Raw genomic sequence first — 27,955 nt, 5'->3', positions numbered from 1 at the left:
GAGTGCTGTGCGTAGTAAGCCCAACGTTTTGACCCTATCTTGTAGTATCATCATTATTAGCCAAACGCTTAATCCTTTTTCCGCGCAGAAAAGGATCGTTCGGGGGTAGACAGGTAGAGAGTCTTTGGCTGGACCCTTACAGACGCACACACACACACATAAGACTTTGCAGCAAGTGATTAGCTTAAGAAGGTATCACTTTCACACCAATCGCAAACAGCCAAACAAGGCCTCGTTACGAACCAAGGCTTTACGGGAGATTTCCATCAAACGAAAGCTCTTCTCCAGTTTGGACCCTTAGGATGGATTTGATTGTCTACATTGTCTTGGTAGCTTAGGCTGTTTGAAGTTTGCTATATTCGATGTGACAACGAATATTTATTGAGAACATCAATTAGGTTTGGATGATCGTCGGATAATAAAGCCATATTAACAATCCTTTTTCCAGCATCATATGTCAACGGCAAGTCCAAATTAATTGTTAATTTGCAAGCAGCTCGGAGAGCTCTCGCCCGGGGGGAGGTTGATTGGAGAAGACAAAGCAAGCGAATTTATCCGTTGACCCACTAAAAAGGATCTCTGCATGTAACAGGCGCACTAACCAGACCGAGGAACGCACAGCGACCACTAGAATGGACTCCAAGCGCAACAGAGAGCAAGCTGCCGTAGGCTACCACACTACGGACGCATACTTGTTCAATCGCGGATGTTTCGGATTGCTTTTTCCGGTGTAACGTCTTGTTCCTTTGCTGGTGTCGATATTTACCCGATTGATGGGTTACTATTATGTCAGGGTCCAGTCCTCCAGTATTACTGATCAGAATAACGATAATCGGAGCCCGTTATTTGCCGACTCCAGATCACCTAAACCGCCAGACGCTTCAGCAGGCCATCAAGCTGGTTCCTCCTAGTGACGCTGTGCTCTGCCTGATCATAGAAACCCAGCATAGTTCAGAACAGAGTTTGAAATGTGACTAGCGTTTAAATAGACCACGAAGAGTAATGGGCCCAGGATACACCCTTGAGGCACCGCTGATGTAGCGTCAAGGCAAATTAATCCTCAACTTTTAATCTTAATTTTGAAGGATCGTTCCCCCGACAGGACTGACCATCAAGGATGCGAGCAAAAGATTCTTTAGGATGTAGTGCCAATTTTAATGCGCCATCGGATATCCTTATTCTTATGATCAGCCCAATAACAATACAGTTAATACCTCGACAATATTCCAATATGTCACAAGAAGCTATTCAACCTAGACGATGCTGACCAGCTCGTTAGCAGACCAGAGCAGCAGCCACCGTACGCATTTCTTCGAGATGATTCATCCAACTCATCCAGAGCAGTTTTTTTTCTCCTCTCGAATCCATCCGATCAAAACCCCCAATGTTGAACAATTTATTACACACTTCTCACCTTTTTTTTTCGCCCCGCGTTAGGAAGGCGAGCGGATTGGAAGGGGGGACTGCGGGTCCAGGTAACCCTGTCAAAACTATTAACACAGCTAACCGATGTTCGATTCCTTTCGATCACTTTCCCAAAGCGGAAAGGAACTCGAAGAAGAAGAAAAAAGCTGAGAAACCCTTAATGCCCGGCCTCCGTATCTCTGCGTGTGCATATGGCTGTGGCGCAACATTCTCCCGCTCGTCTGCGTATATCTGTCCTTTCTTTCGTTTTCCTTTACCTCTTGTTTTTCCTCCTTGTTTTGTTGCAGCGCTGTATGTGGATTTTTTTTTTTTTTTTTTTTTTTGTTGGGAAACCGTCAACTATGAAAGGCGAAAGGGACGTATTTGTTGGTTTAGTTTTTATCCCAGTAAAGAGACAAAAAAAAATCCGTCTCTCAGCAGAGGCGAAAGGCGAAGAAATGTAACATAAAAGTAAAGCCATCATACGACGCATTGGCAGCCTCGATACACTCACACACACACACACACATAAATACAGGAAATAGCCACAACGACTTAATCCAGTGTCGATGAAACCGCCGAACTGGAGCAAAAGTCCAAAGGGAAGAAACACATAAAAACGATGCCCTTAAACCTTTCGCCTAGGGTTTGGCAGTTGGAGCAGCGGAAACAATCTACACTCACACACACCGATCAATCTGTCTTCAGGACGTTGGGCTGCGAGCGGCGCGCGCGATGGCCGCGCGGGCGGAGAAAGCTGACAAGGAATTTAGGAAATCTTTTATTTAGATCAATAATAAAATCAAATTATAAACACCCCAAGAAAAATCGAAGCGGTAGGAGTAGCTTAGTGGTTCTTCCCTTCTCCGTGTCGTGAGAGACAGTATGCCAAAACAAAACCAACAGCAACAACAAAACGGAGAAAAAAAGTTATAAAGAATAGCTCCGGCAAAGGTAATGCAAGGAAGTGAAGCGCAAGGAACGTAGGTAACGGGTGGTGCGGGAAAGAATGTCTGGATCTTCGCAGGAAAGGTTCCATCCTGCATGGGGAGGGATATAAAAAAGCCCGAAAAAAAAAACATAGAGTGAGAAAACGTTTGCCTCGATCTGACCGGAAACGTCAAACGCTTGGTGGATCGGATGAAACAAATGAGAAATCTAACGAGACGGGAACCAACCATTTAGATCAAGAAGAGCAAACGCATTAGAAAACAAACATGCCAAAAAATACGGAAACAGACCAATCTGAAGCTCAAGACAAATTCCATGCCCACCTGCATGACAGTTCACGGCTGTCAATACCATGCACAGGAAAGAAAAAAGCTGTTCGAAATCATTGGAGATCGCTCGAATCGCTCTTCTGGTGGTGATGGTTCATTAAATCTTGGGGGAAAAAAATGAAAAAAATAGTGTTGCACAATGCACAAAACAATCGAGAAGCTTATTTGGGGAGGAGCTGTAAGGGAGAATAGAAAAAAAAGAGGAAACAATCAAAACTAAGCCTTGCGCATGGGCCGAGAAATTATTGAAACACGCAGCAGCAGCACAGAGTACAAAAAAAAACAGAAAACTCAATAAACACATCCTAAGCTGCACATACCGGCGACGCACACCGAGCGAGCAAATCGAGAGACGGGAGACAGCGCGGATCAGTACAAGGCAACACGATCGCAAAGGCGAGATCTGACAAACTTTTGACAGATACTCTTACGGACGCACGAAGCCCTGATCGAATTAGGCCGATTGTGCGATGATTGGGCCCCTCACCGATGGTACATCGGTAAACACCTTTCCTTCCTGCACGAAACAAAAGGCATGCTCGGCCATAGATCGCGAACTAGTTGAATTGACAGCGGCGCAGAAGAATGGGCGCCGCGAGGAAGGCGCAAGTGAAGATTCATGACAAACGTTTGTGCAAGCAGTGGCCTAATTTGTGGGTTGCCCTCGGTGACTTGGGTATGAAATTGGAATGGGTTTTGGTTTTCTGAGGCTCGGCGTGCAAAAGCGGTACTGCAAGAGGACATCAAGCAGGACTTCAAGAGGAGTAAGGCTCGTTCTGTGCTTGTAAATTCTCAAAAAAAATGTTGAATTAGGTGGAGAAGAAGTAAGCAAGTAGAGAAATTATAAGGGACCTTAACTCAAAACAAACAAATACGATTTTATTGTAAGGCACTTGTTAGGAACTCCTGATGATAAGAATTCAATTGTCATCCAAGTCTTTGATCACTCCACATAAGGACCTCTGTTATTCAGGTAGTCAGCGTCAGAGTATGATGTAATATTTTCGGTTTATGGTGTTGAAAGCATGCGTACCCAAGAGTGGATTGGATGTGCCAATCTAATACTAGACGAGCTATGCCGAATGTTGCAGATATCCCAGGATATCCAGTACAGGAAACTCTGTTGACAGTAGTCCTTTACTAACGTAAGTAGAATTCGTGAAACTGGCCTCCTTTTATCAAGCCATCGATGATTAGGAGACTGATTTTAATCATTTCACTTCTTGACTTCAATTTCTCAACACTTATGAGCTTCAGACTCTGGACTAAAACTCTCTCCCTCTCTCTCTTTCTTTATTGCGTTTAAACCCCCCAACTACCAGATTCAGCAAAACGGGTAAAATCAGCAATAATAAACCGGCCATTAGTGATACGACCATATAAAAAAAACACAACCTTAGCAAAATTAGTCGCCGTGGACTTGGCAGCGATTACCATATATTATCTTTTTACCGGATAATCTAAATTATTTCCTCGAAAGAGCTAATTGCTTCGGGGTGCTAATTCTCAAAACTTGATCGTTTTTATAGTGCGACCAGCTTTAAGCGTAAGCTTGTGAGAGAAAAATGAAAAGATCACGCACAGAGTCATAAACTATCGGCTGAACGCCTTACAGTGCAAATAGAATATAGCTCTCGCCTAACCTGTTGCAGCCAGACGATCCTGAGCAGGGCGAAACTTAAGTACGCGTTATGCGTCGAGCAATTATCTTCTGCTACGTGTGTGTGTGTTTCGAGTATTTCGCGCTGCACTCATCTTAACTGTGCGCAAAAAATATTACAAGAAAATAAAGACATCACTCGGCAAAGTGGATCACTTCAAGCGTTTATATCCATCGATGAGGGGCGGCAGGCAAAAAATCTTCATCGATAGTTGACAGAAGTTGTCTAAGGAATGGTTAAGCGTGCGGAGATTAGAGAGATCTGGTAGGATTAATGGTTCGAACCTCAACAGAAAGCGCCAACAAGGGCAAGCACTTCCAGGCGAAGATTTTTCTTTCTGCAAGAATCGATTACGCTTTCAAGGCGGATTGCAGTTTCATCATTTGATTACTCAACATTCCCATGTTATCGCGACGCACAAGCGGGCCCTGGCTAGTTCACCAGTAAGCGGGTGTGTTGGTCAGGGTTGACGACTGAGCGTTGCTTTACGACCGCTTCTCGCCTTCCGGTAGCTGGCCAGCTGAGGACTCAATCGTGCGGTGTATGCGGTCTCGTTGCACCTGTACGGAGTAGGTGCAACCGGTGCAATAAAATAGTCTCCCAACTTGTTCGTACGGTCGTAAAGCTCGGCTCGGCGCAATGTCGATCTTTGTGCAGATACTGACGGTACAGCGCGCTCGTGTTACCGTGCAGTAGCGCGCGACCTTGCGATGCTGATGAAAGCTAAAAGGAACGTCTCACCCGGGTCGCAAATCTTACATGCATCGTTAAGATCTCTTTCTCTATCATGCTGTCTCGCTCACCGTGTGGATCATTTTCTGCCTGTCGTAAAGTTGTGGCCCGTGCTAACCTTAGCCCGTGGACCGGATCTTCGTAGATTGAGCGGCAGTAAAACAGTTTACGATTATTTTATTACCCATATGCCCTCACGCTTCCTTGACTTGACGCGCAGAAGAGGTCCCTCAAACCACGCACGCACACACACACACACACAGCCTCTACGTCAACGAGGTATTAGTATCTCAGTTTTCAACACCACAACCGATATTGGTTCACTTTGAGGTGAGCGTAACATAAAGTTGGTAATTATGTTATTAAATAAGGTTCCTCCTTATTACCCCACCCCTTTGCTCGGGCTTTCCTTCGCGTCCGCCCCATCTCAGGCTCTTGGTGAAGCAACTTTTGGTGTCAAGTCATCCGAATGCTTTGCATGCAAACGGCTTCAACACCAGCCGGTCATAAACCTGCTGACCCAGTAGCCCATGAGACCTCTCGTACTGCTTTTTGTGTTCGGAATTCTACCAATTCTGTACGCAGCGCGCACAGAACAACAGGATCCAGTTGCGGTTTTTGCCCACCAAGTATCCTAGGCAGCATCCCCGCGTAACACCCACTTTTACAGCCGAGCCGAGCTGTCAGTGACCTTCCGACATTCCGTCATACCGGTAGGTACCTGCGGCGATCATCTTTTCTTTGAATGACAGGTATTATCGACAATGAGCAATAAGACAGTGGACGGCCCGAGACAGCTAATAGAAACAGCAGACCCAGCCAGCCATCCTCCGCAATGACCCGGAGGACAGTGTCATCGTCATTAGCCGTGACTCAGCACCGACTGCACCGCCGCGTTGAACTTGGTACTCCTGCAGACCTTGAAATAGGAGCTGGTGCTCTTCGGCTCACCGTCCACCCCACCGAACCGATCCCTTTTCCCCCGAATGCAGCCGGGTCAGCTTAGATAAAGTGTGATAATCACCCGGGTTTGGGTAGCTTCTTGATGAATTAAACTGATTAGCGCTGGAAATGACTTCCTTTTCGCTTTATTACGTGTCGTGCACACACACACATATTTCCTTTTCGTGCTGTACGTTCACCTTTGTTCGACTGCGTTTCAACTGTTCCACCGAGAGACAGGTTGTCTCCCTGTCAAATATCTCAAACCCGGGACAACAAAAATTCAATACGACGTCAAGCGCGCTAGTGAGCAGAAGCATGGATCCGGCAGCCAGCCATTAAAGTATCGAATTTCAAACTCAATTATGACTGCGCGACGGAGGAAAACAAGCGACCGAAAACGCACTACATTCCACAGGTTGCCCCAGCAAATCGAATTCCCCGGACAGGTCTTCGGGAACGGGTCCTCTCTAGAGATCGTAGGGCAGCGGGAAGCTAAGGGCCTCCTGACCAGGGGAAAGAAGACAAAAAAAAAACCATCCTGACAGTGTGACAAACTTTTGTAAATGGGAAACTTCGGTTTATCAGGTTCATTCTGTCTGCATTGGACATGACTTGACCTTCTACCTTCGTCCTGATGCTCTGTATGCTCGCTGCTGTTTGCTGACATGTAGAGCGACCGTTTTATTATGCGACAAATCAGGGCTAACATTACGTAACGAGATTAGGAATGGATAAAATGATTTAATTACCATGGAAAGCTATCTTCGCCAGGGTGGGGAAAGGGTAAGATACTTCATTTTCGCCCATTGTATCGCACATATTGAGAGAAATGTGTAGTTAATTTTATTTATTCTTCCAATTTACTGTCAACTACTGTTAACTCTATCTGCTAATTAAACGCTTCATATGTTTGTTTTGATGTTTTTCTTTACTATGTTTTAGATTGTTTTTTCTTGTTTGTGTGTTGGGAGCCAGTTTTTAATTCTAGCAAATAATTTTTACTAATTTAATAAAGCAATAAAGTTTTGTTTTGAATTATGATTATTTTTATTTTTCAAAAAACAGAAAAAGGATTCGAAAACATGTAAAAAGAAGGAAGAACTGAAAACTAAGATAAAGAAAAGATCAAATTACAATAAAATAAAATGAATAAACACAAGAGAAAGATAACAAGCAGAGAAAACATGTTAACAAACGCAATAAATAAAAAAAATCGGCTGTAGCAAAGCTTTCAAAAAATTAAAAACAAACAAAACTATAATGTAAAGTATAAGCTCATTTTTTTAAATATAAAAAGCTTGCTGTTGAAAGATAATGGAACAAAAAAATAAACATTTTAACTAAAAATAAAAGAAAAAACAACAATTGCAATGAAATATAATGAATAAAACAAAGCATCTAATGCCTGATCCGGTCTCCAAAAAATGAAAACAACCCTTTTCCATCTACTGTATCGCTGGTTCAGATGTATGTCTCTGGGCTGATAAAGCAATTAAGATCACGATAAGAAAAGCCCCTTTACACCAAGTTTGCCAGCTGGCTGCCAACATTCATGAATGCCCACGTTCACGTCACCGATCAGCACATCGGCCAAAGCGTTTTACACGCGTACAGTCTGCGAGGTACACAGCTAACTCCTCTTAACTCTTAACCCCTAATTAATCCCACCTCTTGAACGTTTCCACACTCTCACACACCTCGCGCGACACGGAGAGGGATAGAGAAAAGAAAGCTCGAATGAGGAAAAAAAGACAAGAATTTCCCTTTTTACGAACCTTTGACTGCAAAAAAAAAAGGCAAGAGGCCAGTTGTTAACAAGCGTCAAAAACGAAAGGGTCTGAGGAGAGGTTCGTGTGAGCGTACACTAAAATCGAGATCGAGATAAAGCTGGGAAATATGGAAAACCTACCAAGCGAGGCAGCAATACGCAAAACTGCAACAACTTTCGCACCGGAGAACCGAAATGAGAAATGAGGGCCTATTGACTTCGGTCGGTTTCGTGCCTACGGTTAATGCAGTGCTTGTTCCTACGCGTTCGGTTCGGTTGAATGATTTTTTTTTTGTTAGAGGTTCTTAAGACCTCTTGTAGGAGCTGAAGGCTGCTGCTCTGTGATGCCTATCAACTCATCACAAGCGCACACTTTGTGGCTAGTAGAAAACCCGACGAACCCGACGACGATGAGAGAATGCCAAAAAAAAAACGCAGAGATTCATCGGGAAGAATGAACCTTCCAAATGCATTCCAACGCGCCAAATGGCCCCTGTTAAATGTGTGTGTGTGTCTGTGTTTTTCCCCCTGCTGCCCGGTTTTTTTCTTGCACTCCAATCGCAACACGATAATCGGTATAAATTAACTCTAGCATTAACGTCTTAAGCCCAGGTGATGATGTGCCTGGGAGTGGCATGGGAAGTCGCCAGAGGACCACTAGAACCATGAGTGCGAAACTCGATGCTCGCGCTCGATTAATGTAAGGGGTGTGTGGGGTTAGCCGACTGCTAATTAGATATAGATTCATGAGGCTGGCAGGCGACTTACAATAAATGCTGCTGCTGCTGCTCGGGAAGTTTATGTATAACGAAAACGACCAGAGTCGTACAAGTGCTTAACCTGCTTCAAGAACAAACAAAAAAAAACATTACGAATTAGAGCGTGTTTGCCCATGCGCCAAATTACAGCCGTTTGGCAGAAAAAGTTCGAGAGAGAGAGAGAGAGAGAGAGAGAGAGAGAGAGAGAGAGAAAGGGACCCCTTACGACGGAGCGCGATTCGTTTAAGCCGTAACGTTTTAAGGCACGCTTAGCCAGCGCTTAAACAGTGCTTTACGCACCAACGGTTGCCACCGGTGTAACAGTGGCCCCTTTTACATTTGCGCCGATAAATAAAGTTAATCCGCAGCTGTGAAAACGTTGCTTACAACTACCATCAACGCAGCGGGGCCTTAGATTTGCTAAAGTCGTTGTCATTGTCACCATCGGCATTGCGGTCACCTTTGACCCAGCGGAAGAATTGCGGACGTTGACGAAGGAAGAAGTGATAACCGATCCGCCTTGGCGCTTGACTGGCCTCCAGCATCGGAAAGACGCATGTGAAAGTGGCGCGTTACAGGTTGGTTTCTAATAAAACTTGACTGGAAGTCGAAGGTGATGAATTATTCTTAACGACATGTCGATTGCATGGAGGTTTACTGGCTGTCATACCGTGCGCCGACTTCTATTTCGCGCAATGAACAAAGAACCACGTCAGACAACAAAGAGGAGAGAAGTTTCAGACGATTTAGAATGTACCACACATAAAAAGGGAAATGAATCAATAGTCGCAAAGACACAATGACACAAAGGCAAGTACACATGTGCACATAATAATTACACTTTGGCTTGATACGAAGCTTCCGTCTCAAAGAAACACGTTTTAGTCTCAAACAATTTTAAACGGTGGTTTTTGATGATGCTGAATTGTTTTTTTACATTTTGATGCTCTTTAACGCGTCTCAACTGGGGACAGCCTGTTGGTGTAGGCGACAGCGACGCCGGTTTTCAAACGGCCGGACCTGGGTTCAAATCCCATACGACTCCTCCACCTACGTGAAATCGGCAAGTCTAGTTAAGTCATTTCGATAGCCGGGCGTATCCGTAGAGAAGTCGTTAAGCCATGAAGAAGAAGAAGGCGTCTCAAAGCGTCTCTTTGCTATAAAAGAAAGACAGTTACAATGTGTCGAAAACACCTTGTAAAAGTGTTTTTAAGCTCATCTCAAAGTTTATTTACGAAAGCATTTTTCGAAAATTTAGAGGCTGTTTTTGTTAGGAGCGTTAAGTCTATTAGGACTTCTAGGCATCTAAAGCCTTACTATTCCTGCATGTACCAACATTAAAGCTGTGAACTCATATCAGTTTGCTGGTTGCTTAGTGAATTTAGCAAAGCAGGATATCCTTTACTTAATCAAATCATATTTTGCTAAAACTATCGAGACGTAGCGTTTCCCCTTAATGACCTAGTTGGTTGTTAAGTCAAGAAAAACGCTGTTTTTATTATTTAGAAACGATCTCAATAACGTTCAGATGATTGTTGGATTAAAGGATCTTGAAGTTAATTCTATTGAGATGGGATTGACAGCAAAGAAACAACTATGATACAGATTTTAATATTTCCTGTGGCGTATAACGAACATTTAAATTTTATTCTCGGCAATGCGAGTCGTATGTTAGGTCTCAGTACTAATTCATCCTTTAGCGTGTCCAGCGCAATATCTCGCGACTTCCTTCTCGTAGGTTCCTTACGGATTCCCTCGTAACTCTGCAAAACCCGTCTTTCTTTGTCACTGGTCTTCTCTCCAAGACTCGATCCTATTCAGATCGTTTGCCCGTACTGAGGGATGACTATTGAACTTCGTCAAGTATAGCATTAAATGGCCGACATGGCGAACTACTATCAACTTGAAGTAGCTCCTAGGGAATTTAGACTAGGCTTCCACGTTTAGCTAAGCATTCGCATGTCTTCCGTTATCATACGACAAGAAAATTCCAACTCATTTCCCATCTATAAAACCCCTGAGCGAAAAAATTCTCCACAAAAACTTCAATCATCTTTTAACGCCTCCGGCGAACCAACAACAAAAAAAACCCCAGAGTTCCCTAAGCAAAGCAGAGAAACACTGCTTTGTGATGAAACACCACCGTTTCGTCTCTAATCTTCCTTTGGTTGCCATTCAATTAGTGAAATTGCAACTTTATTTTCCATTCCCGGGGCAGCAAAAGCTGGCCCAGGTATAACTACTGCAGGCTGCTTTTATCCTGGGCTGGCAATTAATTTCTCATGGCCCACACATTCCTGCCCCTCGCACACACACACACACACGCATGTGAGCTTAGGCGCTGCACGCATGAGCTGTAGGGCACAATATGGGCCGCAAGGCACCAATTGGCCTCATCGCGCCAATAGGGTCCTTCAAAATCGATTTTCACTTTTCTTGATTTTGCTCCTTCGCCTCTTCCTCCACTCACTGCGAATTGCGAACCTCACGGCACACACGAGAGACCGATTTGCGGCCGATAAAAGACGAAAACACCCGAACACCGCCACAGAGCAGCAGCCCCTGAAAGTATGTGGTGCGCAGCGCATTAGAGCATTAGAGGCTGGCAACCTAACAACCAACAACGAAAAAAAAAGGGTCCACATAACACAAATTTTGCGCTTTCCCATCTTCCACAATTCCATTTCGATTTGCTGGGACCAAGTTTTGGCAAAGGGCATGTTTCGCGGCATGGTTTTGATTTTATTTTCTGCCTCGTCCAGAGCGAACGTATCAGGCGAGCCTGGCGAACGCGTTGCGAATGCAATCCAGGCATTCTAGGCTTGCTCCCTTTTTGCTATTGTATGTTTGTGCCTCGCTTCTTTCATGCAGACACACACACACACACACGCATTGGAAGTCTTCATTCTTCTGTTGGGCTTTCGCTCCCGAGCAACAAAAACCGTATTAGCATCCTAATCTTGTGTGAATGATACGATACCCTCGGTGCAACGTATATGTTAGTTTCAGCCAAAACGTGGCTACCAGTGTTGAACCGATCCTTACCCTGCTGAATGCGTATGCGTGTCCTCAACCCCTGCCCGTTCCTTTCCGCCCGGGTTACTGCCGAGTTCGTTCCGTAGGCTGTGGCTGTAGGCTGCAATTTGTCGGCAACAGCAGCAGAAAAGTTAAACAGTACGCGATGCCCTAACTGCAACTGGGATAGGGAGGCTATAATTTTATAGCAACTGCGAGGCTAGACAAGTCACGATCCTCTGCCGACGAATCGAACCATGCTGGCAGAGTAAAGAGAGAAGACATACACGGGATAAATTGCTATTCTAGCTATAGCGGCACTTCTCCAATGAGCGTTGCCAGAATGGTACAGTGCATCTAATTTTTGTGTAAAATTAATCCCCTGTGAGTGTGTTATGCGTTCGTGTGTGTTAAAGGATTCGCTTGTGCACAAGTAGGGTGAAACACAAAGATATTAGAGCGCGCAGCACTGATGAAACTCCTGCAGACTTCACGACCCAGGCAGGACTTTTCACCAGTCTACTCTGATGATGAGATCCTTCCGTACGTTTGAGCTTTGCTCTGCACACGCATACACACATCAACAACACCTGAAACTAACTTCTAAAGCGTTAGTGATAACCAAACTTTCACCAACAAAATAGGGTTGCTTTTTTTTTTGTTGTTGCTCACAGATTGCATGAATTTGTTTTCATATATATTTGAGTATGGCTGCCTTTCCGCCGCATTGTCGTGTCCGAATTATTATCCCACCAAAAAAAAACGTGTCCCGGCCTTGAAGGAAAAACTAGCCGAAACCGAACTTCCTGCATACATCTCGGATCACCCCTTTTTCGGGGAAAAAACACAAAACCATATGCCGCCTATCGCTCCCGGTTATTGCCGCAACGCCCTAACAACGGTGATTGGGTGGTGGAACGAGAAATTTATCGTAGTTTTAATTCCTAAAATACTTTTTATTTGTCTGTAGTCAAGTTTTCGACCCATTCGACTCCGGCGTGTCCTCCTGTTTTTTTCCGGATTAGGCAATCCTTGGGGGTGATTTAATAAGCGGGGTAGGTTGGGCTGCTATCAATGGCGTGGCCGAAAGCGGTAGTAGCGATTGTACGGAGGAGTGATGTGTAGTGATTAGCAGATGTTTGGTAGGTGTTGAAGGGAAGAGCTCAGAACCGTGGCCCGAGGCCACGGGTATTAATTTGATGCTTTATTTTAGAACCAAAATGGTTTGATAGAGTCTTCCAATCAATATCTCCTACATAAATATGCCCTGCTACGACGTAGCCAATTGATGCAAAGCGTCATAAACTAATGATTTTGAGTAACAGTCATAAACACAACTTGTTTCGTATAAACTATGTGCATCAAGCTAAGGAACTATCCAAGGACTCGACGAATTCTGAACCGTCCGGTTGCATGTTTTGTAGCTAAACCACCAGCCATTAGGGACTTGAACTCCTCCAAGGCCCGGTGTTCTGGGCGCTAGCTCTCCTCGCGCTAGCGGCTTCGGGCTCTGGCCAACAATCTCCGCAGACTATCCGGCGGTTCCGAACCGTCCCGGACGTGCCGTTTCGGTGCGTATTAATATTTACCTATCGAATTAATTCGCTCACCGCACACATCCCGAACAAAGCATAAAAGAAGTAGCGAAAACCGATAATGGTACACTTTTCCCTCTAAATCTCTGCCAGGGATGTGCCTAGGGAGGGCGCAACTTCCCTCGAGTTTTATTGCAGACATTACGCTCGGTTTGGGACCCTCCATTTCTTTTTTTTCTCCCCCGAATCGGTTGCCGAATTCACCTCATCATTGCCACCGCCGTCATCATCATCATCATCAACGTCATCTAAGGCTTGATCCCTGTCGTCACCTCCCTCCCCCCCCCCTCCCTCCTCCTTGTAGCGATCTGTATGCTGGGCATTGGAAAATGGAGAAAGAAAATTCTCCTTGCCAATCACACCACGGGCTCGCCTTCTTCACGCGAGTGGCGTATTCGTGCAGAAGTGCGCTGGAGGCTGAAGCCAACACTTTTCTGTTTACATAAATCATTAGCGCAATTGTTTGGTTTGCTGGCCACTGTAAACGAGACGGAACGGTGGGACGAGCTGACTTTTTCGTTGCTGCCATGCCAATGATATGTTTACCGTGCATGGGAGGGTTGGCGTATTGGCTTTTGGGGGGGGGCTATTGGGGGGGGGGGGGGGTGTCCTAAGTTATGCAAACGAATGATTTATGACGGCTAATTGGCAGACGGGGTCTGGCGCACGACGTACGGAATTGATTTTTATTTTTCAATCATAAAAAGAATTATGAATCAATCAGCGAGGAAAATGTTTGTGTGTGTGTGCTGCGCAAGGGTGTTGCATTTTACGAGCCCGGAGCGGTTTCGGTACGGCCAAATTGGCACTGAAGACTATGGGACGAGATCCGCAACGGGCCGTCGCTATGGCGGTCCATTTCCGGCGTGATGTTCGAAAAACAAAATGCCGGCGTTGAATGGTATTCAACTTGGGCCCGGCCGGATAAGAAGCTTCTGAAACTCATGGACGCAGATTGAGGCATCGTTTGTTTGCTAAATCGAATCAAAGATAAAGACAAGTCAGCATTTTTATTGTTCAACATTTATAGCAGACTATAATCTTAGCGATCTACTAAAAAACAAATCCCAACTATTCGAAGAAAAGGCGTAGTTCTGTATGGAACCAGATGTATGTGAGACTGCTTCAAAATATGTTCATCCTATACTACTAGTGATCTTCTTGCGCTTAATTTCTGCTATAAGCTTGCTATAATCGTTTACTAAAACATTCTATGCAGGCCTTGTCTTTTGAGCATGTATTTCCTCAAACAAAATTTATTCTTGACTCTAGGAATTTTGATTCCTTCAGATTTTTAACTATTTCGTTCACCTCAAGAATCGAATAACCCAATGGAAGACTTAGGTCTTCTTCTTCTAGGCCTGCTTAGGGTTGAGCACATTGAGTAGACATGACCAGGTCGCCAATCCGTTTCCAGGAACCTCGTCATAAGCCCTGCTCGCACACACCGCCAAAGATAGTCCTTAGCACCCGCCACCCGAAAATGGCGAGTGCATTGGCGTCGTCCGTCAGCATAGTCCAGGACTCATACCCGTAGAGGAGTACCGACTACGTATCAAGGTGCGGTATATCGTACATTTCGTGTGTGGAGTCTTCTGGATCGCAGGAGTTTGTGGAGCCTGTAGTAGGCACGTTTTCCCTGAACAATGCGCCTTCGGATAAAGCGGAGGACTGTGCTGAAGAATGCGAAAAAATCAATTTAAATTCATTACTACCTACGACACTCCTGTACATCACGGTTAATAAATAAAGAATACAACTGTAGAGACCGATTTGCTAAAAAATCCATGTAGTCTTCTTGGATCAAAAAGCTCCAAACTTCAAGCTGAAGACTCTCAAGTTACAGTCTAAACCTCTCACGAATCATACAAGAACTGTATAAGCCTGTATGCGATTAACTATACTGCTTTGAAGATACAAAACTTTTTTTTACAGAAAGATGCTATCCTACACGTCATTGAGACGAAAGTAAGTAACGATTGTCTCACCGTTCCATCGTCTCGAGACACCTATTGCTGAGCAGCATAATAAACAAAACTTATTATTTTAAAACCCTACGCAAACGCCCGTCAGCCATAGTTGTAAACTATCGGACCAAAACATAGTGCCGATAGAGCGTTTACTGTAAATGCCATTCTGTTACGCTATTGTGCAACTGATTGTCAGCATCAAACAGTATCTAAATAAAACCTCTCCGAACGTGCATTCAAACCCATCAATGCGTCCACATTGTGATGCGACATCAAAACCCAGTGCAGCGTACGAATCCCTCTGGCAAGAAGCCTGGCATTTCTGTCCTTTCCTGCCGCTTTCCACAAAGTTTCTGCCCTTCCCGCCGATGCTTGGCTCGTTCATTAAAAGTGAATCCCGGAGCGAACACCGATGGCAGTGCGGAGACGATGTGACGCCAAACCTCGTCTAGCATTCCGGTGCAACCGGTGAGCTGGCCCGATTTGTCCTTGGGGGTCCTGGGAATAGAAACGCTCGGTGGTGATAGCAAGCATGATGAAGTCCCTGGGACGGGTACGACCCGGGACCTTAATCCTACCAATATCCTTGGGCGATGCGCTTGAGCGAGAATTCACCTCCCACAACTGCCAGCCTCAAGCTGCGTCGCCCTGATGATAAAAGGGTACCATCAGGAATGGGTCTGTCGTCTTCGATGGAATTCAATTACCCAACGGCAACGGTCACTCAATTAAATGCCGATGCAAGTGAATGTAGAGATCCAGGTCCGGATTTTTCAGGCTTCCAACGTTCCAACGTTCCTGCTTTTCTTGTTCGGGCGAGCGCTTGTTGTGTCTGGGACTCGCTTGGTGACGATTAGGACATTCTGGACGCAAGATGAAGTTGCACTTTTTCGCCCAAAAGCACTTCAGCACTTCGGCAAGAGTCCCTAACAACAAACCATTAGTCCCAAACGTCGGCATCTTCCCGATACTTCTTGCGTAGGCCTCCAAAAAAAAAAAAAAACACTCCACCGACGTGCAGCGCAACGGTGCACAAAAACCAAAAACACGCCTAGGGAAAATCCAACCGTACAGATGAAGCATGAAACCTGATCCCTGGAAAAGCGTAATCACAAAACCGTTCCGCTCCGTTTCGAGCAACCAACGGCGAACCAAAAAGGAAAAAGAGAAAAACGCCCAGCAAGGCCCTCTTGCACAACTCATACCACACCGATTCCCCAAGGAACCAAGCCACCATCGAGCGTGGTACACTTGCACGTAAATCTAGCTGGCAGGTCCCTTCCTTTCGGCAGGTCCCAACAACTGACAGCTTTTCTCGATTTCCCTTAACCGTACACAAAATTCCCAGCGGGACCAGGTCCCAAAACATGTGTAATGAATTTTATTTCAATTAATCGTACGCAAAGTACTCCCCCGACGGGACGTCCACGATGACGTCGTTTCACCGCAAAATCACGACGACCCGCTTTCGGAAGGCACAAAGGCAGAAGGATGCACGGACGGGCGAGCGCGCGCGCGCACTCGAAGGTGTTCTTCTCCGCCCCATAAATAGAAACATTGCGACTTTGCTTTTGTGTCTGTTGTTGTTTCTGGGTTCTCCCCCAAAGGAGTTTTTTTAATGTTTGTTGTTGGTCTCCCATCAGGATCAGGCAGGTTTTGATTTCCCGGTTCGGCACCCCGGTCGTTTGCTGAGAGCTACTTTGCTCTTGGTAAAGTTTACTACCATCGACAGGAAGCATGCGGTTATACGAATGCTTTGAGTGGCTTCCAAAATCGATATTATCGATTCGGACGTCCCACCACTCGCTCCCCCTCGTGTGTTTGGTTGCGGGTAGCTGATGTACCGCTGCTAGCGAAGAATTGTTCAAGAAAATAGAGCCGTGCGTTACGCGGCGAGAAGACACAAAACGCGCGAAGGTTACCCTTGGAGTGGCCTCCAACGCACCGCACAAACCAACATGGCCTCCGAGTCCCCGCCTTGTTCCATCGAAAGAATATTTTCTCTTTATTAATCCTGTGTTTAGTGCTTGCAGTGTGTGCTAGACTGGACGCGTCTATGACCGACAGCTCATCATTATAATCTTCAATTTGGTCGGACACGATATTGGGACGAAAACGAAACGAACGAAGCGAAATGTGAACAGAATCAGTATGCATTTGTCACTGGGTAATAACTGTATTTATCTACAAGAATCCACTCGTAAAAACCCGATTGATTGGAAACGTCGAGCAGAAACTATAAGGCGTTGTGTATCTTGAAAAGTGAGAGTTGTCTAAATTCTTCTACAGAACAGTATATCAGAACAGCATATAAAAGCTCTTCACAATGCTTCATAGTGGAGGCGACCCAATGGTGTAGGAGACAGTGGCGCCGGTCTTCACACGGCAGGACCGGGGTTCAAGTCCCATCCGGGGACCGTCTCCCCGTAGTGATGAGGACTGACTCTCCATGACTCGGCATGACGTTGTTAGAGGTCGTTAGTTAAGCCAAGAAAAAGAATAAATACTTCATAGAGTTAATGTGTAAGTAGGAAATTAAACAAAAGAGTTTACAAAAACAGAAGTCTAAGGATTTTTTTCCAATCAACAAACATAGTGTATGAGATCTCAAGAATTAGGTTTATGTCGAAGAAAATCAATCCAGTTTGTTCTGCCTGTTGTGGGAGGTCCTTAAGCAAGGAACAAACTGGCAAATCTTTGCATATTAGATACATAGTCAGTTACCAGTCTTCCATTAGATTAAAGTGTGCTCTGTACTGTCGCGAAGCTTTTTCTAGTAAGTTAAGACACCAAAATGGCGAGTCGTTTTCGAATATCATACTCTCTCTATAGGACCTCCATAGGATAGGAATTGCCGATTGGGTAGAACAAAAGTCTCACAAATATGCCTGTAAGACCTGAGCTTAAGTTGCAGAAAAGCTATTCGATGGATGAATTTCTCACAAGGACCTTAAATTTCTTGATTTATTTGTAAATGTATATTCAAAAGCAAACTGATTCTTCAAACTGAACTGAAACCTGACATTTTAATGCTCCATACTGTAATGCATTGTTGCTGTTAGGCATTATTTCTCCAAGACGAAATTCGTTTGACAGTTGCAATTTCTCGGAACTAGAACGAATTCGTTCGAACCTACGGACAAGGCGTACACAAAAACCATATCCTTGTCCTTGTTTGTATCCGGCATGTTCGGGGTCTGATCTGTCACTAAAACAGTTGCGCGAAATTCCACAACTCAGCAGCAGGAAACAGAAGAGAAAAAAGTAAACGAGTCGCACAGGGTCCGTACATCCGTTCGATACTACCGAACAGTAATTATCACCAGGTTCTGCACTGACAGAACAAACATACAGAGGGCGCGCAGTATGGCTGCGTGTTTGGTGGGGCACAGAACGCATCCTAAATCCCTCCTGGCAGTTGCAAAGGGTCCCGGTTATATATTTGCACATATGTCAGCAGCGCTTGTTCGCGGGCCGAAGATGACAAATCCGAAAACCTTTTTTCCACAGCATCAGGCCCAGAATTAAGAACGTAGCAGAAGAAAAAAAGAGAGAAAGGTGTGCCCGTGTTTGCTTAAAAATGGTTTCACAACAATGAAGCAATTATTACTGTTTGTCATCCATACGTCATCATTCGGAAATTGAATATAACTTCCATACTGTTTCTTGTCGCCCGTGCTCCCGGGTGCGCTTGGCTCTCGTTGAAGCTTTATTTGTTTGTTTTTTTTTTCTTTTCTCCTTTCGCTCGCTCTCGTTCTGATGCTTCGGGGTGTGGCGTGACCCGCAGGTAAATGAGAGGACCCCGGGAAGTAATCGCAACGAAAATTATTTTTAAACTAATTGTCACTCCCAATCGGGGTGTTGGATGAATGAAAGGTGACAGCTCCCGAGCCGAAGGTTTGACGAGTCGGAGGCATCACGGGACGGTAAACAACGACAGCCCAACAATACGAACGAATGTGGTTCCTCTGCTGTTGTTGTTGTTGTTGTTGTGCGTGTGAGGGCAGGACCCGTGCACGCAAGTTGAATGCGACAAAGCCCGAATTCCCGCAGGGCTAATCTTTTTCCTTTTTTTTTTTTCTTCTCCCCAACTCGATTCTTTTTGTCTTCCCGGCTCTCCCATTTATTTGTTTTGTTATCGATGTCAGGCCGTGATTTTTAGCTTTGTTGCGCCTGCCATCCCATCCCGAGGACCTGAGGACGAGGCTGTCCAATACCTCGGTGCACTTACGCAGCGGAATGATGATTATTCTGCTGCGTTAATCCCACTCTGCTTGTCTCGTTTCACGGCGTTGCAAACAACGACAACAAAAAAGCAAGAAGAAATGAAAGAAACTCCCTAGAAAACCAACGAAAACTGTGGCCGTCCCGGCCGTCTGCACGATTCGATTCTCATTCGTGTCCGTTCTTGCTTTTCCTACAACAAAACAAAACAAAAAAAACCCCAATCCGGCTCAAAGACCCAGCACACAATCTGCAACTCTTTTCAGACCTCAGGCAATTGTTTAGGCTCGCTAGGTCGTTTTACCGCTCTCGACCATTTCCAACCGGCGGGATTCTCCCGCAGGTCTGCCGGGGTCTCTACTGGAGACGTTGAGAGTTATTTAAAGCGTGATTAAACGCAACGGTAGCAGAACGCAGAAGCTAAATGGCTGAAAGCCCCACCAATATACGCGCCAGCCCATCAATTCTAGATCATCAGCACCTTTTGGAGACATCTTTCGTGCCCTCGGATGCTACGCAGAACAACCGGTGGGAGCAAACATTCGCCAAAAAAAAAAAAGTCCACATATACTAGCGCTTCTTGGAAATGAATGCAAATCTAGACAATCAAACTGATCGCGATGGGGTGATTTTTCAAACCCCAGAATGCTTGGAGCACATTCGTCCAAGATGGCGGCACGGTGCGCATAATACAATCGCAGCAGTACCAGAAGTGGAAACCCGTGGTTCGCCAAAATTTATGCTTATGAAAATCAATAAACCCTCACTCTCTCTCTCTTCTCTCTTCTCTCTTCCTGCACACTCCCTTCGCCCTCAGAAACCGGGTGGAAACTCTCGAGAAATAGGATAGGTTTTGCCAACCGATCCGTGGAAGAGGTAAAGACGCGGGCTCGTATTCATTCAGTTGATTACAGGCCACTGTGTTTACGCTCTGACATTTACCATTGTCATCTACCATTGGCTGTTGATATAAGCAGGGTGTAAGTGGAGTTTCGTGCTGGGGATAGGGTGTGTTGTCCGCCTTCTGGAGATGTATATATGCGAAGCAGTTTGCCAGGGTATAGGAGTCCTCGTACCTCAACAGTTGCGCCCCAAATTCCAACGTTTCTGCTAAAGATTGCTTGAAAGAAAAAGGAGCAAAAAAAACGATGACTGATGAAGGCACCAGACTCTAGGCTCTAGGACGGTTCTGGGAAGCAAAAAACCAAACAAAATAAAAGCAAAACCTCACAACAGTTGAAGCACGGAACACCATAAAAGCGATAAGACGTCTGGAGGGCCTTTCCGGGTGGGGAGGGGAGGGGGGGGGGGTGGAAAACTGTGGCGCGCCGTGTAACATGTTTTCAACTTAAACCTTTTTAAATATTTACAAGCCCTCGACTGGTCGGAAAAAGTCTTTACATTTCCTTTCCTGCAATCTACCCCCCCCCCCTCCCCTACCCTCTTCCTTCCCCTTTTCGAATCCTCATTCAATTTCATCCTGGCAGCATCCCGCAAAAGGGACAAACGAAATGAAAGAAATATAAGCTGCCACTCCTGTACTTCAAGTCTTGCCGATTGCCTTTGTTGTGCCAAGGGGGTGAGGGAGGAGTGTGAGGGAGGCAAATGGGGGGAATAGAGAACTCTGCCCCCCCCCCCCCCCTTCTCTTAGAAAGCATTCCCCTCGAGGATATCTGCTCAGTAGCTCAGTAGATGCCGCAGCGAGTAGCAATACTTGCTCAGGACTTCTGGAAAATAGCGAAAAACCCCCGGAACCTGGGCGGGCGTGCAAGCGCGAGAAAGAAACGGCAGCTCGGAAAGTGTTGCGCAGCTTCAGCGCATCTCTCCCTTACGCACGCTGTTCAGTTTTCCACCACGGACCAATTGGGAAACGCCTTCCAAAACAACACCCCTCCCAAGAAGGAGGAGCCAAGCGAATGGGACCCGGATTCGTTAGGGGCTGTTTTTTTTTTTTTGGTTTTTGTTTTTGAGGGCTATTTCCGTTCGCTGTTGTCGCTGCATCCTGCTCGAACTGGCAAGATTCGAATGAAGAAGCAACAGCAAACAAAAAAACAGGGCTACACAGCACACACACACACACGCTAACCGTTTCTTTGTGTCTCGGGTATAAGTCGGAAACCCGCTGGACGCGGTAGATAGGAAGGGTGTTAGGGGTTGGACGATACAGCGCGGAGGTACGTGTGTTTTCACCCCAATGCCCTGCCGAATTCAAACACAGCTGGTATTACGTACGGCTTTCAGGGAACGTTCCCGTGTATGTGTGTGTGTGTGTGTGTGTGTGCGTGTGTGTGTGTGTGATGTTGCAGTACATCCTAGGCCAGCGACTTTTGCGAGTCATTGTGCGAGACCATGCTTTTCGCCAAGTTTTTTCAGGCTAGCAAATAGCAAAGAATTCGCGACCAAGTTTGGCCATCAAATCAGGCCAAAAATTTGCAAATACATTTCAACCGTGTACACCAACGTTTGCACCATCTATAACAGTAGCAAGAGCTTTAAAGGAAAATGTTAACAAGGACATACTTGGAACAGATAAACGGATGCTATACATCAAGTAGTTAAGTAAGCACCCGAATGCGCCTACTGTTATGCAACACGCATTACATCGGTTTTAGTACAACAGGATATAATATTAGTATCCGGATGAACCAGATTGAATAATGTGAATTTCAAGAGAATCAAGAACATGTCTTCTTTGAATAGAATACAACTTAAAAAGTAGAGTGCAAATATTAGTGAATAAAGGGTAAATAATAGTAATTTAAAACAACTCAAAAGCATCAGGTTATGTATCTGTGTAGAGTAGATAGGGATATTCCTGATCTAAAGAGAACGAAAATTAAAACACAGTATTCTTCCCGACAGCTTGCCGACAGTCCAAATGAATGTAAGGACCTAAATTTACACATAGAACACCAAGCATAGCGCTAATGCTCGTGCATCACTAACTCAAGTAGTCGTAAGATATTCGCTTCACCGCGCTACTTAACCTGCCATTAAACTGATGATGGTTCGTCCTGCACAGGGCTGATGGTTCCCTGAGCTAGCGATTAGCCGAACCGATCGCTACCAAAAATCCCCTAAAGAAACTTCGGTAGTGTATCGCTAGCTCAGCTATCATCATATCCACCAGCAACTTCCACGTAACTGGGTTTCCCTTTTTGCACAATAAACATCAGCGCAAAATGGGAAAATCCTGTACTACGCTGCTAGTTGCGAGCCAGGCTTTGACCCCGAATTTGCATCCGACAGCTGCAGTCGCGGTGGAAGTTCGGCAGCCGCCAGCCAGAAGTATCTCGTTAACCGCACCTACTACCAATCTACGCTACACCATTATCCTGCCAGCCAGGCTAATTATGCCGTAGAAGAACGGTCGGTCCTCAACGCTCCCACCCACCAGCAAATTGCCGACAACTGCACCGACGGCGATAAAGGCGATAAACATCATTAGCTCGCACTCGCGCTACCTCGACGGGACGGTTCGTTCCGAGCAAAAAGGATCACTGGATACGATGCGTCGGCATGATAAGACATTGGGCTGGGGCGTACCGTGACTTCTTTGATGTGTATGTGCCGTTTACCATTTTCCTGGGACGATTCGCACCCGGGCAGAAAAGGGGATTGTTTCGCTACCTGGCGTTTACTTGACTTGGCCAACGGTGGGGGACTTAGCCTAGCTATTAAAGGCACAGTTTTAATAACGCAAATGATGTTGTGCCGTTTGATGCATATAGAAATTAATTTGTAGAAATGACTAAATGCTGTGCGGCAGAATGGCGAAACGTGCGCTTTGACAACAGTTTCAGCTGAACTTCTGCGCTTCGTACGGCAATGACAAAGAGTGGATATAATTCCTTTCGCCTGAAGGAGGAATTTTCAGCGTTATTGGAAACGTCTGATTTTGTTTGTGCACGGCCATGTTACTGAGGAATCATTCGTTTTCGTAATCAGTTCCGAATAAACTCGGAGTCAAAAATGATTCATCCAGCTCGTGAACTTTGGAGGGATTCTGAAAAGTTTACTAAATTCACCGGCGTTTCTTAGTGTTCATTCATAGTCCATTTAGCGTCATCAGAGGATCAACTTCTACTACTGCTCGTTGATATTCTTTGCTGAGAAGAAATTATGGTTCGCCCTCATTATTAATATGAAATAATTTCAATCACAAATCAATAAAGCCTCAAAGCTATCGTCGAAGTTTTGAAAAACTTGAAGCCTGTTGACGCCTGATGATGCCTTCAAATAAGTAATTTGTAATAGCGCTGATGGGCCGGTGCCGGTGGTGTAGGCGACAGCGGCGCCGGTCTTCAAACGGCAGGACCGGAGTTCAAATCCCATCCGGACCGTTTGCCCCGCAGTGAGGACTGACTAACCAACTACGTGTTATCGGTAAGTCCTTAGTTAAGCCTTTCGATGACCGGCGTGACCTATAGAGAGGTTGTTCAGACAAGAAGAAGAGAAATCCTGATTCAATTGCTAAATCAACTGTAAGGGAAAGCTAAGGAACTCTGCTTTTAAGTATCCGTATGCAGGTGCTCAATGCACACCAAGAGAAACTAAGACGCGAATCACGTAGTTCGAACTGATCTCAGAAAATAATCATAAGTTTAGTGTTGTCGTTGATTAATACGGTAATACTCATCCAATGGTAAACGAGTTTTTGTATCATTCTACCTTATATGTGCACACATCTCGGAGGTCATCTTTTGGGTCATCATCAGTTGACATCCGCAGCTTCGCTCAGCTACGTTTTGGAGAACGTCTAGTATCGTTTTCTTCGCTTTTTTTGCGAGGGATGACAAGCCCCAGCTTCTTGAGCTTTTAGAGTGAGGGAAGAAGGTCCAAAACACTCTTCAACTTCAGAGTTTCCTTTAAAACATTACCCCTTTGACAACGAACCCCGAACACTAGTACAATTGGTCCTCACAACTTCGCAGTTATTATTTCTTTGGTGTAATCAACTATTTTATTCAAACTAAGTACGTCAACGGCGTATCAAACATGTCTTAGCTTATGGGAACCCCGAAAACAAGCCGAGCTCTACAATTCTAAAAATTTGCTTTAAGAAATTGTGCTTCCCCAAGAAATCTATGCTCTGCTTTTGCTGGACTTTTTCTTCTTTTTGAATTAGCGAGCTTCTAAGGTCTCGCCGGCCATCGATTGGCTTTGTCTAAAGACTTGCTGATACTAGATTTGGTGGCCCCTTTGACTTAAGTTACCCGTTTTTCTGGATAGTCAGCCCTGTGTATGGATGAGGTGGACAGTCTAGACGGGATTTGATACTGTACAACCACAAGAAGTCTTGGTCTTGGCTAATACTAGGATACACATACACTTACGGATACATTCTTGAGGTTATGCCACAACATTCTACATTCTTTAGAAATCTTGATCTGCTGTTACTGTCCTCCTTGACTTAGTTTTACGGAGTATCAGTCCTCGCGTCTGATACTTCGATCAATCTGATACTGCTAATAATGCAGCTCCAATTTTACGAAACCCTTGGCATGATTACTTGTCGAAGATGCATGTCAGCGCATTCTTATTCATCCCTCTTTTTCAAGCTTGCAACTAAAGCAACTTGAAACACCACACGAGGTCTCTGCATTCCCTTACAGACCCTCCAACACACAAGCTATTCAACGACCGTCGAACAGACTACCCCAAGCGTGTCGTTTTAATTAAGATATCTTTTTTAAATAGCTAGCCCACCCCGTTCACACCCATTTCCCACTACAGTGGTGGAAAGCGTGCGGAAGAGAAAACACGTAGATTATCTGCAAATAAAATATAAATCAACCACTCTCGGTAAGGTTATCTTACACCGTAAACGTCTTACACCCGCACCCGGCACTGTCACTCGTTCGGCTCTATTAGCACCGCTGCTCTCTTATCGGCGTACAAACGTGTAATTGATATTAACAAGCCGCGTTTGAAGGAGGGTACACCCAGCAGCAACAAAAAAAGTCGCGAGGGTCGCCCTATTTCCCGCCAGCGCAGGCACATATGGTCACAAAAGTCTCGACTGCGTGCCCACTGTTTGCTCATTTTCGATTCATTTATGCAGGCTTTTCCCATTTCGAGACGAAACACACATATTTTCACCATCAAATCAATGTCTCCTTTACCGTTTGATTCTTCTTAGGTGGAGAGAAAACAAACAGAAGCGAGCGCCCTCTCGAGTGTCCTCGAAGTGTCTTTGACGTGCTGTGTTGCGACCGTGCAAACAACCAACTTGACACAAAACCATTCTTGCATTTTCCACTCGAAAACGCGCGTGAGAGAGAGAGAGAGAGAGAGAGAGAGAGAGAGAGAGAGAGTGCGCGCACGAGAGAGTGATTTGATCCCAATCAAACATTTGTTCATTTAACTTTGATATCCGTGGTTGGTTACATCCTGTGTAGCGAAGTAGTAAATCGATACCAACGCGCACTCAGCCGAGGGCACTCACGCGGGCCCACCAAAAAACAATGGACACGCACGCCTGCCTGCGTGAGTCTGTTGAAACAGTGACTTTTTTCATCAATCTTCCTGTTTTATCCGAACAACTGCTTTGATTTCGAAGGGTTTTCCCGCGTCGAAAAATGGTTCCCCTCGGACAAAACCCCCGTTACACCCCGGCCACAGCAGTAAGGAAGCCACCGACGCCAGAACCGTATGTAATATGAGCCGTGTGAGTGGCACACTTCGCTCACCGGGTGGTGCGGTCAGATTTCCTTCCCTTGCTGCGCGGCACTCGCTCGAGGACCCACTCGTCTAGTGCAGCCCAGAAGGACTGCAAACAATCACGCAATAATACGCACAGCAAGGCAGGTTTTTACGAGCGCACTCCCAAGGACATACATTCGCCCACATGGGGCGAAAAATATTGCGGCTCGGTGTGACGGTTTCTTTTCACTTTGCTTTCAAGCTGGTCAACACTTGACGGTTGCACAAGTGCTGGAGTTCGCGTGGTTCGATTATTGCGGAGCTAAATTACTGCTTCACTAAAAATGCGACTTATTTGTTTGTGCTTGGTGCCTCGGTGCCTAAAACTGAGCGGCACTAAACACGCGTACCTGTTCCTCTTTCCTGTCTTTTTTTTCCGCTATTTTAAACAACCTTTTGTACGACCCTTTTTTGCTAGCGGTTGAGCAAGAGGTACTTGGAATCTTAACGACCATGCTGGCACAGCCAGCACGGTTCTGGCCGTCTTCGAGCGACAGTTTTTAACACACCACAAATGTCATATTTATCTTGTGCAGCGGTATCCACGCGCCCGAGCGCGCATTCCTAATGCGCCCGATCACGCTTGATGAAGCTTCCGGACTGAAGGTTAATAATTTACGATCGATCGTAAAAAGAAACAACGCTGCAGCGCGGTGCTAGCACTGAGTAAACCGGGTGCCAGCAATAATTGCGGTTGAGTAAAGCGAAAGCAAACGATCGATTTGAAAACAAGTTATTTAAGTACGTGAACAAAGCGGGAAGAAAATAACTTAAAAACGCACCAAGAACACACGAGTGTTAGCATGCGCTGCTTGAGAAAGTAAGCAAACTTAGAATGGTTTTTTTTTCGGTGGCAGGATTTACACCCGAAATAACAAATGAATTCATAAAGCTCAACAAAAATATTTTCGTTTCCGAAAACTAACACTCAATTTTCGTTAACTATATTAACCGAGTAACTTTTAACTTTAAAATCCCTCAAATAACGAATGCAATCTATTTTGTTATGTAAACTGGAGCTTTTTATAATACATTGCGCCTCGTGAAAGAATATTCTACCATAAATTATGCTTTAAAAATGGCTACAAACAATAATTGGCTAAAGAGTAATAAAGGCCCTCGAGTTGTACGGGATTGATCTCATGCAAGCTTGTGTGAAAAATCACGGTAGATTGTGATCATTATGCATAGAACATAAAAATATTATTTAAATGAATCATTATTAAAATGAGGAAAGTTATTTGAAATTATTGTTTAGTGTCGCAAAAGCTAGCTTATGTATAAGACTAATTTATAAAAACATTTCACTAACTTATTTCATCATTTGAAAGAAACAGTTCATACTATAATTGAAATAATTCCAGAGTGAGTCATATTTTTTAATCTAAATGGCTCAATATGTGGAAAAAATTAATATCTAAACATAAGTTAAAATAAGATTTTTTTGGACTTTATAAGGTTTTATATTTTAATATTAAACAAAAGTTTTAATATTTTCAATATGTCCTACTCAGCCATGTTCACAAACGACTGTGGAGCTAGCATGTAAGTTTGCTGCGTGCAACTTGAGGGCCTATATTACTCTTTAACCCAATAATTTAATCATAAACAAATACACAAAAAATAAAAAAAAATCTATTATTTTGCATCATTTCACGATAAGTTCTTAACATGTGTCAAGGTTCGTTTAAACACATTGAGTAGCTGGTAGTATTCAATTGTTTTATCCATCATTTTAAAAATTCTGACATTACGGCTGAAACCCGTCACATCAAAGTATGAATGAGAGGAAATAAATTTTAAAATTAAATCTTATTCGAGATAAATTCTTCAAATTGCACGCCATTGTTCACTAAACAATTTTTTACAAAAAAAAATCAATTTGATTTTCCATTCCC

General features: G+C 44.7%; 1 protein-coding gene across 1 annotated transcript in view; it reads right to left on the bottom strand.

The window, feature by feature from the left end:
- Positions 1-12,783: 12,783 nt before the first annotated feature.
- Positions 12,784-27,955, bottom strand: part of LOC126561166 (prothoracicostatic peptides) — a 244,615-nt gene continuing 229,443 nt past the window's right edge. Inside the window, exon 3 of the mRNA XM_050217116.1 lies at positions 12,784-12,798. The gene's annotated coding sequence lies outside the window, so the exon portion shown is untranslated. The remainder of the gene's footprint in view (positions 12,799-27,955) is intronic.

Source organism: Anopheles maculipalpis, chromosome X (genome assembly GCF_943734695.1).
Source record: "Anopheles maculipalpis chromosome X, idAnoMacuDA_375_x, whole genome shotgun sequence".
Lineage (NCBI taxonomy): Eukaryota > Metazoa > Arthropoda > Insecta > Diptera > Culicidae > Anopheles > Anopheles maculipalpis.
Note: the sequence above shows the minus strand (reverse complement) of the source record. Positions and strands in the feature narration are given on the sequence as shown.